The 16,982-nt window shown below is 55.9% G+C and overlaps 1 protein-coding gene across 2 annotated transcripts in view; it reads left to right on the forward strand.

Annotated features, from left to right (window-relative positions):
- The first annotated feature begins 3,327 nt into the window (after positions 1-3,327).
- The window catches only part of TNR (tenascin R), a 72,815-nt gene continuing 59,160 nt past the window's right edge, over positions 3,328-16,982 (forward strand). For both annotated transcript variants that reach the window (XM_054073098.1, XM_054073097.1), the window contains exon 1: positions 3,328-3,453. The gene's annotated coding sequence lies outside the window, so the exon portion shown is untranslated. The remainder of the gene's footprint in view (positions 3,454-16,982) is intronic.

Here is a 16,982-nt window from a genome sequence, read left to right on the forward strand (position 1 = left end):
GACCGGCCGTTAGTGCTAGGAGTTGCCCCAACCTTGGGGTCCATATCCTTCCTTAAAATGTGGAATGCAAAAAAATCCATTTGGTTTCTCCCTAAGCACAGGTTTATTGGATGTTTTCCAGAAGATCTCCTCTCCCAATGGGTGTCATATATTCAGCCCCATCGGCTCGACCCGCCTGCTGCAGCATTTGGACTTTGCAGCAATGCCATGCGATAATATTAATATTTATTATTTGCTTATCAAACATTAGACAAACTGTTTTGTCATTAAAAAGACAAACCTCCCCCGGCTTCACAGCGAGGCCGTTTGCTTCTCACCGCCAAGGTCAAAGATGGAAGCACCTCATGGGCAGCACAAGTCGTAGCTGCCAGCGTGTCTCCACCCGGGCTTGCCCAGCGCTGGAACTCCTCAAGGTACGCTTTTCCTCCCTTGGGAACGCAAACCCGGCACTAAGGGAGCTCCTTGCTCCCAGCTGGGGATGGGCTTTCCCTGCCCATCACCAGGAGGAGTGACTTCTCGGTGCTGCGGACCTTGCTTTGCCATAAAGCTCATGTTTATTTCGCAGGGCTGTTTGCTGGCCCCAGCACCGTTCTCACACCCCTGCCAGTCCTCAGCCATCCCACAAGAGCAGGTAATTCGGGGCTTTGATTGTAGGGTGTTAGATGGCTTTAAAGATTTGGGTTTCTTGCTTTTGTGGTTACAGTCAAACCTTTTTTTAACGTTACTCCTGGTTCACAGGATGGTCCCCATTCTTATCCAGGGCCTCTCAGCCCTGTGGGTGCTGCAGGTTCCTGGGGAAGTGGCTTGGGGTGCTGTCAGCTTCCCATGGTCCGTAGCATCCCCCTGTCCTCCCCGGTGCCACAAGCATCCCTCCAGGGCCCTGAGCATCTCCCTGGGGCCCCAAAAATCCCCCCCCACCAGGTCCTTGACCATCTCCCAAGTCCCCAAGCACCCCCCAACAGCCCCAAGCACCGTCGCACGGCCCCGAGCATCCCCTCCGTGGGGCTCCTCCTGCAAGCTGGAGCCCTCTCCGGGCTGTTCAGCCTTCCCGGGGTCTCGGCACAGCGAAGGCAGCGCCTGCCCTCGGCTGTAATTGAAATAGATGGAATCAGGACGGATCAACGTCTAATTCCTCGCCTGGGTGGATGGGGACATGTGTTTAATTTTCTGGTAATTCAGGCTGGGAGCCCCGGCTTGTTCCTCTGCGCACAGGGAAGGATCAGCGCTGCCAAGAGGCCGCTTGGCTTCGTACCCGTAGCTCTGCATAAGAGCTTCTCCCCGGGGCTGCCATTCCCAACTTCGGTGATGGGAGAAGAAAAAAAAGCTATTTCCTAAACTTCTGCAAAGGTAAAGTTCCCATCGCTCTGTGCGTCCGGAAGAAACAGCCGGGATGCTCAAAGCTCAGGCATGTGGTTGGGCACTGGCTCTGTTTCCATCCAGGGGTTTCTGAGGGCCGCGTTGGGAGAAACACGGCTGGAGAATCATAGAATCGTTTGGAAAATCATTGGAAAAGACCTTTGAGATCACTGAGTCCAACCATCCCTGTCCACTAGTAAATCATATCCCTGAGCAAAAGAGGGAAGGGATGGAAAGAGGAGCAGCTCACTGCTAGGCTTCTCCACAAATGGGACCACCCAAAGTAGGGATCCTGGGGTTTTCAGGCCAGTCCAGAAAGTCGTGTTTGCTGGGGGGTTCTCTTCCATAACGCACCATGTTATTGCAGGCATGGAAGCCCCCGGGGTGTCCATCCGAGGCTCGATCCCCACAGGGAATAGCAGGGCAGGCTCGGGAAGTGCAGAGCGTCTGGGCTGCGTGGGTGGGGATGGCCCCAAAGAGCTGCAAAGAGCAAAAGCAAAACAGAGCGCGGGGGAGGTATTTTAAATTATCTCTCCAATGACTTCTTCTAAACGAAGATCTCCAGTTTTCCCCAGAGTCATCCCCAGGGACCAGTTCAGACCATCCACACCTGATACAAGCCAAGTGTTCACACCTCCAGAGGTGTCCCTTGGAAAACTTGTGTTGGCTGCAAAACAGGTGAGTTCCTCATTTGGGGGTGTGTTTATCTCTGAAGTACATTTAAGAGTAAAGGGTTTTGTGTCTCAGCTTCACCGTGGTTTCACTAAGGATCCCCTTAGGCAGGCAGTGACAGAGTTGAACCTGCTTTCTCCTTGCATCTCCAAACCTGCAGGAATTAAAGCACACTGATTTATACCCAGCCACCTTGTCCCTAGGGACTTGGGTGATAAACCTCTTCTTCATGCATGGTCATGGCCAAAATGCCGTGACTTTCGGGGCTTTTGCCCTTGATTTTGACTTGCAAGCTTGCCATCACGGCTGGAAAGCAAAGGAGAGCAGTGAGCTCCTCTTCTCCAGCTGCCTTGATTTCAGCATCCGAGACAGGACCCAGCCAGGTCCTTTTGACCACCACGAGGGGTTGTGGCGGAGAAGGTCAGGAGGGACTGACATCAGTTGTTTCAGTCTATTCCTTGCATATGGCTTCTTGCTTTTTTTTCTGTCAGTGTGGTCCAAGGAATGTGATTTTTGCCTTGCTGGTACATCTGCAAAACCAAAGAGGGAGTTTCCTTCTGCAATACCTCATTTTTAACTTCGGCTTTTGCGTTCTACTCAGAAAAGTTGTGTTCCACCTTCCTGGTGGCACCCATTGGTAGGGTAGGTCAACCAGCTTTAATTAGTTCTAGCATCTGAGGTCATAAAAAATCGCTGCCTACTCCCTCAGAGCTGTGGGGTTTGCTTTGTGTAGGACGTGTGTGTGCGTAGGTGCGGGTTTATGACTCCCTGTGCATCAGATCCAGTCTATCTCCTCTATCCAGTCTGAATCTCCTCTTTTTTAGTTTAAGCCCATTACCCCTTGTCCTATCACAACAGGCCCTGCTAAGAAGTGTTTTTCTCTTCCTTGCAGGCAGCTGGAAGCTGCTCTGGGAGCTCCTGGGAGCCTTCTCCCCTCCAGGCTGAGCAACCCTAACTCTCCCATGGCAGAGATGCTCCAGCCTGGTTTGCACCCACACCCCCATCGGCCTGAGACCCAACTCTTCCGTCTCTCGCTTTCCTTCGCTCCCATCGCGTTGGGTGACCCCGGCTCCTTTTCCAGCCGCTCCGGGGGTGAGGCCGGGGGCTGTGGGGGCTGTGGGGGCGGTGGGGAGGGGACGCAGCGGGGAGGGATGCAGGGATGCTGCGGGGGGGTTCCTGCCGCCTCTGCCCACTAGGCGGCTGCGAGCCGGGAGCGCCCGGAGCGGAGCGCAGGGAGGAGAGGGGAGAGCGGGGGGAGGGAAAGAAAAACCGAAGCGGGGAGGGGGGGGGAACCCAAGCTGCTGAAATTTAAGCAGGGGAGGGAGCGGCAGAGAGGCAGTCTGCTCCGCAGCAGCGCCAGCAGGCGCCAGGCCGAGGCACCCGCCAGCGGGGCCGCCCGCGGGAGGCGCCGCCCGGACCGGACCGGTGAGTCTCAGCAGCACCGCGGACAGCTCCGCGCTCCGCGTTCTGAGCTCCGCGTTCCGAGCTCCGCGGCTTCGAGCTCCGCGTTCCGCGCTCCGCGCTCCAGGCTCTGCAGTCTGAGCTCCGGACTCCGCGTTCCGGGCTCTGAGCTCCGAGCTCCGCGTTCCGCGCTCCGCGTTCAGAGCTCCGAGCTCCGCGTTCCGGGCTCTGCAGTCCGAGCTCCGCGCTCCGCGTTCCGGGCTCTACGCTCTAAGCTCTGCGACTCCGCGCCTTGAGCTCCGCGCTCCGGGCTCCGCGCTCCGGGTTCTGCAGTCCGCGCTCCGCTCCGAGCCCCGAGCTCCCCGCTCTTAGCCCCGCGCCCTGCAGTCCGGGCTCCGCGCTTTGTGCTCCGCGCCCCGCGTGTCCTGCCGTCTGCCCGTCCCGGGCGGTGGTGGTGGTGGGGGGGCTGCGGGCGAGGAGGGGGTTTTGCGCGGGGGCAGAGGCTCCCGCACTTTCTGCAAGTTCCTTCTATCGCTGGAATGAGGTGTTGCCCGTTTGGCACCTGCGTCACACGGGCAGAGCAGCCGGGGCTCCTGCTCGGGCTCGCGGCGGGGGGGTCATTCATTCACAGCCTCCCCCTCTCGAGCCCCTTCCCGCCGCTGCCGCCCTCCTCCTCTCCCCTCCAAGGGCTGCGAGCAGCTCCATCCCCGCAGGGAAAGGGGAGCGGCATCCCTAACCCCAGGCAGAGCGGGAACAATCCTGCGCAGCCTTTTCCCCGGTCGCTGCTGGGGGTGGGCGCAGAGCCCGCCCCGCCGGGCCCCGCCGCAGCGATCCGACAGAGTTTGACTGTGATTTCTGCCTCCTGGGGAGCACCGCGCCTTCCTCCGGGAGTGCTGAGCCCTGGAAGGGCTTTGGGATGGAAGGCTGGGCGCGGGGCGCTTGGCGGGCGGCGGCCGAGCGGTGGGCTGGCGTGGTTGGGTCTGTTCCCTGTCACGGCTCCCGAAGCCACCTGCCTGGAGAGGAGCGGGAGGCCGAGCCCCGGCGGGGGAGATGCTTCTCGGGTTTCTCCAGGGCGCCGTGGGGGAAAGAAGCATCCCTGTATCCCGCCCCCTCGGGAATGGGGAGCACCTTCCCGCTGTAAGCCCCTGCCCGTGGGCGTCCCCTCCTGCAGGCGCTGCGCCTCGAGGGCCGCATTGGGGGTCGCTTTGTGGTGGCTGCACCCCAGTGGCTCCCCTCCGCCTCGGTGTGTGTCTGCGGGCAGGCGGCGGGGGCAGACGGAGGTTGTGTTGCCCCTTTGGTGGAGCCCGGCTGTTTATTTGCCCCTCAGGACTGTGCTCACCACGATGGGGTGTGAAGCTGCGGGACGAGACGCTGGCGGGGGGCTCGGTGGGAGCGAGGGGCCACTGAGCATCACCTGCGCTGCGCCTGCCTGGGACGAGCGGGACCCTCCTCGGCACCGGAGGTGGTGCTGTCTTAGGGGCCTTTACTGGGGCCGTGGGGCAGAGTTGGGCCCCAGTGTGGATCGTACTGCCAGGAAATGCAGCGCTGGTTGCCAGGGCTCGTCGTGCTGGGGCTTTGGGTGTAAATCCTGGCCGACCAAGGCTGTTCGGGGCCAAGGATGGGGATGTTTTTTGCTGAGGTGGGTCTGCCGACAGGGACAGGCTGTGCTCCCCATCTTCATGGGGCACAGGGGGACTCGGGCCACCCCCCTGGAGACCTCTCTGCCCACTCAGAGGGGCTCCGCAGGTGGGTTGGGGTATTGCCGGGGGCGGAATGGAAGGCTGTGGGGGTGGATTGTTACCCCGCGACCACAGGTGGGGATGTGGCTCTGTTGCTGTTTCCCTGTCGGTGATGCTCCAGGCTCCCCAGTCCCTCCTAAAGCAACGCAAGCCCTGAGTGAGGAGGCAGAAGTAAATCCCAGGGGAGCCTTTCCCCCCACAGCTCCAGGCTGGGCAGCCAACAGCTTCGTCCGTGGCTCTGAGGAGGGGGACAGTCCCCCCGGGCGGCGGGGCTGGGTCAGGCTGGGGCGGCAGCAGGCGCAGGGCTGGTTGTGGGGCTCGCAGCCCTTTCCCTGCCCCCGTTCATCTTGCCAGAGTGCGTAGCGAATGTGATAAACGCTGAGAAAAATGCTAATTAGCGAGTACAAGCATGCAGGGTGTAAAGTAGATGTTTAACCATATTATTTAAACAAACATAAAGGAGCCATAAATTAGGTGAGGGAAGAAGTCGATCCATTGATGGAACTGCCCGGGCAGAAGAGATAAAGGCAGCGTGTGGCGGCCGAGGGATGGGGACACAATGTGGCCATCACCTGTAATCCTCTCTGCTTTTAATTGTGCCTTTAATGAGAAGTGAAATGTCAATGAAGTGTCTGTGTCGTTAGACGCTGGTTCACCCCCCAGGGTGGTCCTGGCCAGGGGAGCAGTGTCCCGTGGCCAGGATGGGGTTAAAATCCCATGTAGGGCAAAGCCCTCATCCTCTTGGATCCTCCCAGCTTTGGGAAATTGGTCTCTAACCCTGCCCAGTCCGCTGGCTGGAGTTACTGGGAGATAGCTGCTTAATTTGATGGTGTACAGTGCTTGAAGCTCAAGGTCTCGGTGGGACCTTCTTAACGTGGATGTGCTCTCCCCTATCGCACATCACTGCTGTCCTCCTGGTGTCAGCCTCGCTGAGCGAAAATTAAAATGAAATATCAAGGGGTAGGAAATTAAAAAATAAAATAGAAAATACAGGGCGGGTTCAGCAGGTCCCGTTTGTCCCTTGTGCTGGGAGGGATCGCCCCACGGCGCTCTCTCAGATGTCTCACAAGGCAGGTTAAGCCTTCCTTGCGGCTGTGCCTGAAACGAATCCCAGGGTGCCCAGCACCAATTCAGCTGACCTTTAATTAAAGGTTGTCCCCATCAGCTCCCTCTGCTCCCGCAGCCCTTGGAGGGAGCAGCTTCCACTGGGTTTCGTGGGGATGGAAAAGGCCTTTCCGTCCCTCCCTGCTGTTCTCTTGCTGAAGGAGGGGGTTGGAGCATGGGCGAGCGACCCCTTCCCGCTGCACTGATTCCTTGGTAATGGTATTCCCGAAAAAGAATCATAGAATCACTAGGCTGGAAAAGACCTTTTGGATCATCGTGTCGTTAGACTGACCCAAGAGCCGGCCGCTGGCTCGGCGCTGTCTGTCGGGACAACGCGTCCCCCCACCTCTTGGCCTCCGAACTCACTCGGGGAGTTTTCTGACAGAAAGAATATTCTAAAGAAAGTCCTAAGGATTTCCAAAGGAAATTTCAGCACAAACCTCCCTCGTACAGGCTGCTGCTGGGAGCCCTTCTCCTCCTGCGCCTTCCCAGTGCTCCCAGTTGCCAGCGTCATCTTTGAGCTTGGTTTTATTTTCCCTTTATAATTACCCGTCGCAATCTCTCCCGGCAGCTCCTTGATGAGCCCAGGTAATTGTTTGGTTTGGGTTTTTTTTTCCTGTCTATTTTCCTTGATGCTTTGCAATGTCAGAGCCTTGTATTTCCTCAAGCCGGCACGTTTCTCCCCAGCAAAGCATCGTCGGGGCAGCAGCGAAGCCGGCAGCTGTCTTGTTTGTGTCTCCCAGCTTCAAGCAGCTGCCACCAGTAAAACACAATGCCTTTAATAGCCGGCACGGTGAGCTCATCCCGACAGCATCTGAGTATCCAGGTCGGCAGAGGTTGGGAAAACATGAAGTGGGTAGAGGTGTCAAAGCTGAGGGATGTCACACGTCCCCTCTCCTCCTCCTCCTCGCTCTGGGGACCGTCACAGGCAGTGGTTTGATACCCGAGGGCCCGTTGGTGTTGGAATTGATGGTGGGGCTGGAAATCCCAGGGATGGTAAATTCTACCCCCACACTCTGTGCGGTGGTTGAGGATAGGAAGGGTTCTGGGTCCTCGACCCTTCCAGAGGTGGTAGGGGCTCACTGAACTCCTTGTCTCTAGGAGATCTGATGAGCAGAAATCTTAACCTGAACATTTTTCTTCTGTAAGTTCCTGGGTTTGGGGGACAGCGCGTCCCAGGACAAACGAGGACCCATCCCAGCCATCTGTGCCACCTCCTCCCTGCCTGTCTCTCAGCTTTCTTTGCCAAATAAGAGCTTTTTAACTGGCATTTCTGCTCCCTTTCTCTTCTCTCAGAGCAGATAGAGCTTATCCTCCATGGCCAGCCACCATGGGAGGATGAGGTTTGAAGCCTCCTGCTAACATGTGGTCGTTTGGGTCATTACAGTAATTATTCAGGGTGTTTAATCATTACCTGGATGGTTGGGGGATGTTGCCAAGCCTCCTTGCTTCCCTTGGCCCAGCTGGAATTCCTCCTTTTGGAGGAGACCTCAAAATCCCCCACGCTTTGGAGAAATGAAGTGCGTGTAGCTACTACTAGAACTGTAGAAATGTCCTTTGGTGATGCTTGTCCTCCAGGAGAGTGGTCTGGCAGAGGTGAGGGGTTGTTTCTCTCCTTCCCCTCCACTCACGAGAGGTATCATAGAAGGGAGAAACTGTTTCAGCTTTCTGTCCTTCATCCCCAGGGCAGCTCTCTCTTCTTCCTCTAGACTTTTGAGGAGGAGATCCTGCTGTGGATGGGCTCCTGGGGAGAGAAGATGCTCCAGCAGGCACTGCTTTCCCTCTGGAGTGCAAACATCTGCCCCAGATGAAGGAAAACAGCCTTAACTCTGCCTACCTGCCCCCACTTTCTCTTTCGGAGCCCTCCGTCAGGCAATGTCCCAAGGGAAAGCTGCTCGGTTTGCATTAGCTGGAGCACGCTGGCCAGGGTAATTACTCTTCCTTGGCCTGGCTGCCTGGGATTTGAAAATTGATTGCCGAGTCGATCCGATGCATTTGGACCAGGCTGGGCTGCCTGCGGCGGGAGCCGGGCTCTCGGGGACAGCTGTCCCTGCTGGTGGCCAGCGGGGGGAAAGGCTGGGCTTTGGCTTTCCAAGCTCATCGCTAGCCGGGGAGGTGACCCCGAGCCCTCCCTGCGCCGTGCTGGAGCGAGGCAGAGGGTGCGCTGGGTCACACAGCCCCTTGTGGTCCCCAGTCTTGGGGAACAAGCCCCTCCATGCAGTCCTAGAGCATCATCTCCAATGGGGAGATGTTTCCCAACAAAGCTCTTGAGCTGCTTTCTGCTGGCTTCCTTCGTTTCGGCTGAAATCCCTTTAGTCAGCAGAAATCACTGAAAATGTGGATTCTTGTTTATTTTCCTCTTTTCTTTCTTTTTTTTTTGGTGGATTAGTCCTCTAATCCCCGCAAGGCTTTGCAGCCGAGCACCACGGCTGGGAATAGGTCCTGTTGGTGGAGCGTATCCACGCCCCCGATAAATGACAGGGGGGAGAGGAGCAGGGAGCCGCACCGGAGCTGATTTTGGCTGCTGGTGGCTCAGCCTTCCTGCGGCCAGTAATTAAAACAGGGATTGATTTGGTTCGATCTGGTGGTTGTCCCTTGAGGGGACTCCCCAAGGGGACGGACACCCTGGTGGTTCTCCTGGGGGACGGGTGCCCTGCCCAGCCCTGCCTGGCTTCGTCCCCTCCTCGCACGGCGTTTACCACCGTATGGTTTTAGAAGGAATGCTCACACTCACGTGGAGACCTCGATGAAAATCCCTCCGCAAAGCTCCAGCATTAGACTTATCTTTAATTACACAGTTAATTTATTGTGTAGCACTAGTAACAAAGTAAACGGGGCAAATGGCTCTGAGATAGCACTCCGAGAATTGCCTCATTTAGTAAATAATTTTAACTTAAGTAATTATTTCCTGCCAGGGGGACGATGTGGGAGTGCCCCGGGGGACTCTTCACTCCTGGCCACAGGAGGGATGAACCCTTTGTGTAATTCCTCATTAATTACTCGATTAATTGCTCATCTCCTCCTCGCCTCTGGCTGATGTGCGCCCATCACCCCATGGACCCCTGAAGGACTGGGGGGTCCCAGCAGGTGCTTTTGGTGCCCCCGTGGGTGCTGCTGGCCCCGGGCTGGCAGCATCCCTGGGCAGACACGGCTCAGTTTTCCTTCGTGGGTTTCTTTTTTCCTCGTCAGTTTTAACCCGTCAGTTGTCATTTCACTAAAGCATCGTCTCCCTTCGCTAGCCTTGCGTAACGAAGACTAATTGCTGTGGGACATTGATTAACGTGCAGGGCGTTTTCCTGCCGGGCCAAGCTGGAGGCAGGTGGTGCTACCAGCATCCCTGGTACGTGGCACTTGTGCCACTGCCGCCTGCATCCCGAGCTCCTCCATCTGCCCTGGTTTCAGTAGGAAACCAGTTTATATATAGATACTTTATAGAGATACTTGATTTGTGTCTTCCCTCCTCATCTCCCTCTCCAGCTCATCCTTCACGCTCCTCTCCTCCCCTGGTTCTGTCCCCGCCAGCCCTCTCTGGCTTCACCCACACGCTCTTCTCCGCTCCGGCCTTTTGTTTCCCCCTGGGTCTTCATTTAAAAGCACTATTGATGCTGTTAGGCACTAATATGAAGAGACTCTCTCTCCAGTTGCCCGCAGATGGGGACCTCGGCTCAATCCACGTCCTGTTCTCCACTGGGGAATAACAATGAACTCCAGGGCCGTGGAGAGACAGAGAAAGAGCAGCTCTGTGCTCCGGGAGACAGCCCTGTCCCCGGGGCCAAAATAACTCCACTTGTTTTATTTATCAACTCCGGGGGGACGGGGAGTGAGTGGCATACAGATGTTGCCACAGCTGGCTCTGCCAGCTCGACGTGCCTGGGACTGGCCTGGCAGAGGGGTCCTGTGCAGAGGGGGAGATGCTCTGGGGTCTCCGGGTCTCAGCATCCCATCCAGAATTGGAAAATCAAATTGGAGCGGGTGTTTGAAAATTAAGAGCAGGGTCTGGGCTACGGACACCTCTGCAGCCGAGCCCCCCAGCAGCCTTCAGCTGCCAGCGTCCGACGTGCCGTGAATACCACCCTGCTCCAGGCTGGTACCCCGGTGATGCTCAGCATTTACCCAGCAGCTCCGGTGCTTGCAAGGGGAAAAGAAAACAGGGAGGAGAAGTCCTTCTTTATCATTTATACATGCACACAAAATGAAATGAAGGGTGGCAGCAGCTGAGCTGATTTTTTTTTCCCATTCTCTGCTCCCTCCCCACCGTTGCCCCCCCCTCCCTTGCAGGCTCCCTCCCTCCCTCTCCTCTCTTCCTGCGCTCCCACGAGTGAATTGGATTAGTCACCTTCTTAATTAACTGTGCTGGTGTGAGCTCTATTAGGTATTAAATGTTTGTCACAATCCAATTTAAAAAATCCATCCCAGCAGGGCCGGGGTTTGGAGGCGCTGGGGGTTTGCAGCCTCACACCAGGAGCTCGGAGGCGTGAAGCTGGGGGGCACTGGTCAAGTGTAACACCCCCCCCTCCTCCCCCCAATTCCTGGATATCCAAGGGGGGGCTTGTTTTCCTTTGGGAAAGGTCTTCTCCCCCTCTCAGAAAGGCGTAGACCCAAAGCTGGTCCCCACAGAGAGGCCAGGATGTTCCCAAAGCACCTCCTGAAGGCGAGGGAGGTTGGAATTGGCGTGGAACTGGGTGAAGGTCCACGATGGAGCTGTGGTACGTGGGCTCGGAGCGGCAGTGAGGTGCCTGGCAGCATCGGTAAGGCTGAGCTGGGGTAAACTCAGCCTTTTTGCGGTGGGGGGCTGAGGGCTGTGGTGTTTTCCGTGCAGTCTGGATGCTGTCGGGAGGGAGATGCATCAGCATTATCAGCACTGAAGGCAGCTTTCGTTTTGAATGAACGCCCACACCGGGGATGAATGAGGTTTAGCTCCTGCTCTAAAAACAACCCAGGTGGTGAGGATGGGCTCAGCGCAGACTCCTGCAGCCCCCCGAGGGGTCCAGGCCCTTCCCTGGGGCACCTGCCCGGTAGGAGATGTCCCAAGCTCTCCACCCCATCGACGCCCTCATCACTGCTCAGCTCCTTTATCTTCTTCTCTGTCTTCTAGACTATTTCTGAACCATAGCAAACTTTCTTCTCTCATCTTATTTCCCTTAATAGCCTCCGCAGAAGGACTTTATTAAAGCCTGGAGGAAACTCTGAATTCATTAGAGCTCCTTATGCTCCGCCACGCAGAGCTTTGCTGCTCCCCTGGGTCAGGGCTCTGGTAGTTTATAGGGGCCATACAAAGCACTTGGGCTGATTTCTTCCTGGCCCAAATTATTATTTGTCATTTTTATGAATTCATTAATTATTCATCATTAATTATTTATTATCATAATTGAATTTGTTTTCTCCCCACACCAAATGGCAAGGCTCAGTGTGCTGTGATGCTTCCCAACACCATCCCGTGTGCGTTTTGCTCTAAAGGAGGTGTACCGCTAACTGGACGGATGGGCGAAGCATCGTTTTTCACAGTAAGTTATAGCTCAGTTGGTGTTTTTAGTCTAAAAAAAAAAGCCTTTTGAGTGAGTTCTGCAGATAACTGAGTGGTCTTGGGGAGTACCCACAACCACACATCTCGCATGTGGGGTCCCATGGCAGCTGATGTGGTCTGGGCTGGGAAAGCGATGGGGAGCATCTGGTTGGCAGCAGAGGCAGGAAGCTTAATCCCTTTAAATTTCTCTTTATCGATTGCAGCTTTATGGCTAAATCACTCACGGTGGCGAGGCATGAGCTTCCCCATCACCAGTGCATTAGCAGCCTGCAGGACTCCAGGCGCTGCACGGTGGTGCCTCACCTGCTGGCCCCGTCAGAGGAGCTCTGGCAGTGCCCGAGCATCCCTGATTTCCAGCGTGGAATGGGGATGCTCGGGCAGGCCCAGGGAAGAGAAGCCGGCTGCCATGGGCGCCTGCAGGAGCAGAGCTGCGGGTGCTGAGGCACCGCGGAAGCAGCTGGAGGTGGTTTGTCTCCCATGGGTGCAGCTTGTAGGAGTCAGTGCTTCATTCCCTGCTCTCAGTCTCCCAGCTGGATTTGTAGCCGCATTATATCGTGTTATCAGCTGCTTCGGGTGTTGTATCTCACATCCCACACCTGCAGGAGGGAGTCCCTCCTGCTTCTGCTCTACCGGGAACCCCAAAACACTCCATCCCCACCAGGATGGAGGGCTGGAATAAGGGATTTTTGAGGTGTTATCGATCCCCAGAGCAAAGAATCTGCTGCTCTGGAGGATTTTTCTTTACAGCAATCAATGGAAATGTGTTTATCAGGAAACCGCGTTTGACCCGGACAAGTGTTTTACTGATGTAAACAAAGCTGGCAAGAGGGACAGGGGGAGGAGAGATAAGGAGGGTTGGGAGAAGAGAGACGGCCACAGAAAGGACCAGGAGGGAGGAGACGAGATGAAAGGGACTGAAACAGGGAGGGATCCTGCCCTTCCCTGCCCAGCCTGCTAGAGAGAAGAAATAAGGGTGTGCACGCAGCGCGAGCTTTGCTCATCCCCGTTAGTGGTGGGCAGGGGCTGCCAGGCAGTGGGGCACAAGGGGCTGCCCCACCGGGATGTCACCAGCCGGTCCAGGCAGCTCCCTGGGGAGCAGAAAGCAACTGGTTTCCTTAAATTAGCAGGAGTGCAGGCAGGGGAAGGAGCGAGGAGGGCAGGTTTCCATGGAAATAGGAGCTGGCAGGAGAGGTGGCAAAGGCAGAACAGGCACCGATGAGCCCTGACAGGGGTGATGCTCTGCCTGCCTGCCCCTCGCTGCCCATGGGAGGGCTTGTTCCTGCAGTTTTAGGGTATTAATTGGAATAAAAATTAACCTTTATGGAGATGTGTTTACGCCTGATGCTTTGATAAGGGATCTTTTCTTCTCCCTCCGTAACATCATTCATGCTATAAGACCCTCAGGAAAGACAAGGAGCGAACGCCCAGCCTCCAAATGCTGGGTTGGGAAGCAAGACTAGGCAGCGGGTTTGGAAAAAAGAGCAGTTTCAAATGTCAGGGGAATTTGTGCAATGAGGATGTGGTTGGCAGAGGGCAGCCGGGCCAGCAGGTTAATATGCCTTCCCTTTGCAGAATGAACCGGGGCACACTTAATGACTCTAAATGGCGAGGGCTTGGGGTTTACATCTAGTCTTAAAAATACCCGTTAAATCCCAGGTGAACTCTCACTCATCCGTGTTTCAGCCTCTGTCCATATTTCAGCGCTCGGGTGGGAGTTTCGCTGTCTTTAGGCCCTGCCCTTGCCTGTCCCCTCCGGGTCCCAGCTGAAGCAGAGGAGAAATCCTCATACAGGATCCTGTGGACTAGACGGCAGGTCAAGATCCAGCTGGGAAAAAAGGGTTTCTAATGTCACTGGGATGTTGCACACATGGGTTCTGCACATGAGCAGGATGAGCGTCACTGGGGAGCCGGAAGGCGAGTGCCTCCCTTCAGCCGGGCGTGAACTGCTCCTCTGCCCCAGGCTGGGTGAAGCACAGCAGAGATGGAGCTGAGCACGCTGCAGAGAGTAAGTCATTATCTTGATTTTAAATACAGCTGGAGGAGGGGACGTGTGCGCCATCGCCACATTCCGCACGTATGCTCGTGCTGTGCAGCCCGGTTGGGTGTTGGGGGGAATTTATGGACCCATTTAGCAGCCCCAGCCCAGCACTGGTGAAATGCTCTTCTCCCAAATAATCAATGGGATTTGAGGCAGGCTGATGATGCCTCTGCCATGCGCAGCCAGGGGCCACACTGCAGAGCAGTGGAGGACCTGCCCTCCTCCTCCAGTGCTGGTCCTCACCCCCCAGCGCTGATTTGAAGCTTTCCAGCCCATTGTGGACCCCAAAGTGCCACCCCAGGTCTCCTTCCTTCCCAGAGAAGATTCCAACCTGTGTCATTAGCAGGACAGGCAGAGGGACCCTCGCACTCGCGGCTCTCCCTCCTCGGCCCTGGCGCGTGGCCTGCGGCAGCCACGCTGCTGATGGCTTTTTAATAAGCTGCTGCCTGACATGAGGCCGCCGAGCACAGCGGGTTGTCATTAGTGGTGTTTATTTCTCTCCCTTCTCGGGAGTTCAGGTTCCACCACGCCTGGGGGACAGACCTCTTGTCACCTTGGGTGGCGTGGTCCAGCTCGCCCCCCTGATGGGCCCATCCTCCATCAGCTGCAACAAGGCCAGAGGGTCCCCAGGTGTGCTGGCGGAGGCAGAGGGAGCTGCGGTGAGCAGCACATCCCTCTGCCCGTGTCCGGCGCCAGCACGGAGGACGCTGCTGGCTGAGATCCCATTCGGTGTGGGCTCATAGATAAGTGTATTTGAGGAATGCCTCACCGCAGAAACCAGCAGGATTCGTCATTTACCTGGTCAACACCAGAATTCAGAGTCCTATTAGATGGGATGCCGGGAGCATTAGAATGGATCTAAGTCTTTGGGGTGTAAATTGAATCATTAACCAATGCTGAATTAACCAATTCAATGCTAACCAACGAGAGATGCTTTATTCAAATTGTTTTTCACTCAAGAGTACTTTTTTGCCCATGAACATCCACATGTCGCTGCCCAAATTGGGGAAAACCTTGGCTTTGCTTCTAGAGCACAGCACTGGCTGCAGGATGCAGCCATCCCAGCGTGCTGAAAGCATCCCACCCATGGCAATAAGCCACTCTCCCAGAGGAAAACTACCTCCCTGACCCTGCGTAATTAGTATTTGCCTCATGCCCTGATGGACCAGGGGCTTTTATCCCCTCTAAGCTTTTATACTCTCTTGTTATCCCTTTCGGTGTCTAATCCTCCATTGAATCCCGCTAAGCTGCTGACGTGGCTGTGCCCAGACCCTGACATCCATCCAGCAATAATTCCTGCATCCAAGGGTGGGATGCTCTGGCCCCAAACCAGGGCAGAGTCAGGAGTGACCGCTGAGCATCCTCAACAGGCTGAAAATTAAATTGGAGCGTTTTCTGGGGAGGAGTTTCCTCCCAAATCCTGCAGGCAGCTACGGAAATACATTCCCCACCACTCGACCTTGATAAAAACATTCGCTCCAAATGAGATCAGAGGCACAAATGGGGTTAATTGAAGGCTCTGCTCCCGAGTTGGGGGGATCCCTAGGGCTCAGTAGGTGGCAACACGTGGGACACTCCAGTTGCGTGGCCAGCTCTGGGTTGTCCTTGGCGAGAGAGTTTCTTGCCTCGCTGCATCACCTTCAGGGCTTTGCTCTTCCCCAAAGCTGGGGCTGCCGCAGCCCTGGGTTCAGCCCCGCAGAGACCCTGCAAACTCATGACATTTGTGGGTACCATCAACTCTTCCCTGACCATTATCTCCTGGGAACTGCATCCCTTCTTTTCTCTTCCTTTTCTTTCTACCTCATCATTTGGAAACAAATGTTTTAGTGCCGAGGGAGGTGGTGGTTGTGAGGAGCGAGGATGGAGTGAGTGCTTCCATTTGTGCCCCCCCCGGGATAAGTCCAGAGCCAGATCTCCAGCTCCCAGCCTTCCACGGGAGCTGGTCCCGTTAAAAATCTCCTGTTCATACCAGGAAAAGCTTTAACTTGTTGTGCTCCAAGGTGGGGGCAGCCTGGCAGCTGCCCACGTCCCCCTGTGCCGCAGAGTGGTCACGCTGGCGCTCCGTGGTGTCCCAAGCTCACGGCTGCAAGTGCCACCCTTTTGCATCACAGGGTAGCAGCACTGATTGTCTCTTTTTACTCTGTAATTACCCAGTAATTACTATATTCTCATTCCCCTGCCTGCCTCCCTGCAACCTGCAGTCGTGTCCCCTTTACAGGCACCTCCTGATTATCCCTAATGACGGTGTCGCAGCTGAATGCCAAAATCCCCATTTCCCTGTGGTTCATACCGTGGCAGAGCCGCCGCAGTTGCAGGGCTTGTGAACTCATTAATTATCCTCTGGACTCACCAGAATGATGGAGGAAAGGGAAGGAATCCACGAAGACCACAGGGGGGGACAGCAGCTTGGGGTTTTAGCCTTTTCCTGGGGAGAACACAGCCAGCGTCAGCGCTAAAAAAAAAAATGTGTATATATATACATATATATATATTTATATATATAACATGACAGAGGTGTGAATCAGCAAGAGGAAGATTCCCACCCTCTGGGGAGGGAGAGAAGGAGGAAAAACTGCAGGCAGGGCTGTGCGGGACTCTGCGAGGCAACGTCCTGGGCTGCAGTGATGAGGTGGGAGTGGGGAAGCTGAGAAAAGTCATGGAGATGCAGTGCTGGGGCCACCAGTGGGGTGTGGCAGTGGGGCCACGTGTTGAGGATGTCCCGCTGGTGATCCTCTAGGCTTGAATTTCAGCTATCAGGAAGCCTCGGCAAACTGCCCTGGCCACCAGTCTCACATCATCACTGAAATGCAAGCTTTCTCCTCAAACCTGCTGTCTCCTCCAGGGCAGCCGGGTCCTCAGCATCCTGGCGTGAAGGTTGGGTGCTCCTGTACGTGTTCACCAGCCGCAGCTTTCTCGATGCCCGTGTTCGAGGACGTAGCTCAACCCCCAAAATGGGGCAAGGGATGTGTCGGGGTGCGGAAGCATCCCCAGGGTAGGGGGGATGCTGAGCTTCCTGCACTGAAGGAGCTTCTCCCACCATGTGCTGTGTGGAGGAGCTGGAGCCGAGGATGGCTTAGGAGAGGGCACAGAGATGCTCCCCGGTAATGCACCTGAGATAAGCAGTGCGACAGAGGCCATAAACAGGATT

Source organism: Cuculus canorus, chromosome 8 (assembly GCF_017976375.1).
Source record: "Cuculus canorus isolate bCucCan1 chromosome 8, bCucCan1.pri, whole genome shotgun sequence".
NCBI lineage: Eukaryota > Metazoa > Chordata > Aves > Cuculiformes > Cuculidae > Cuculus > Cuculus canorus.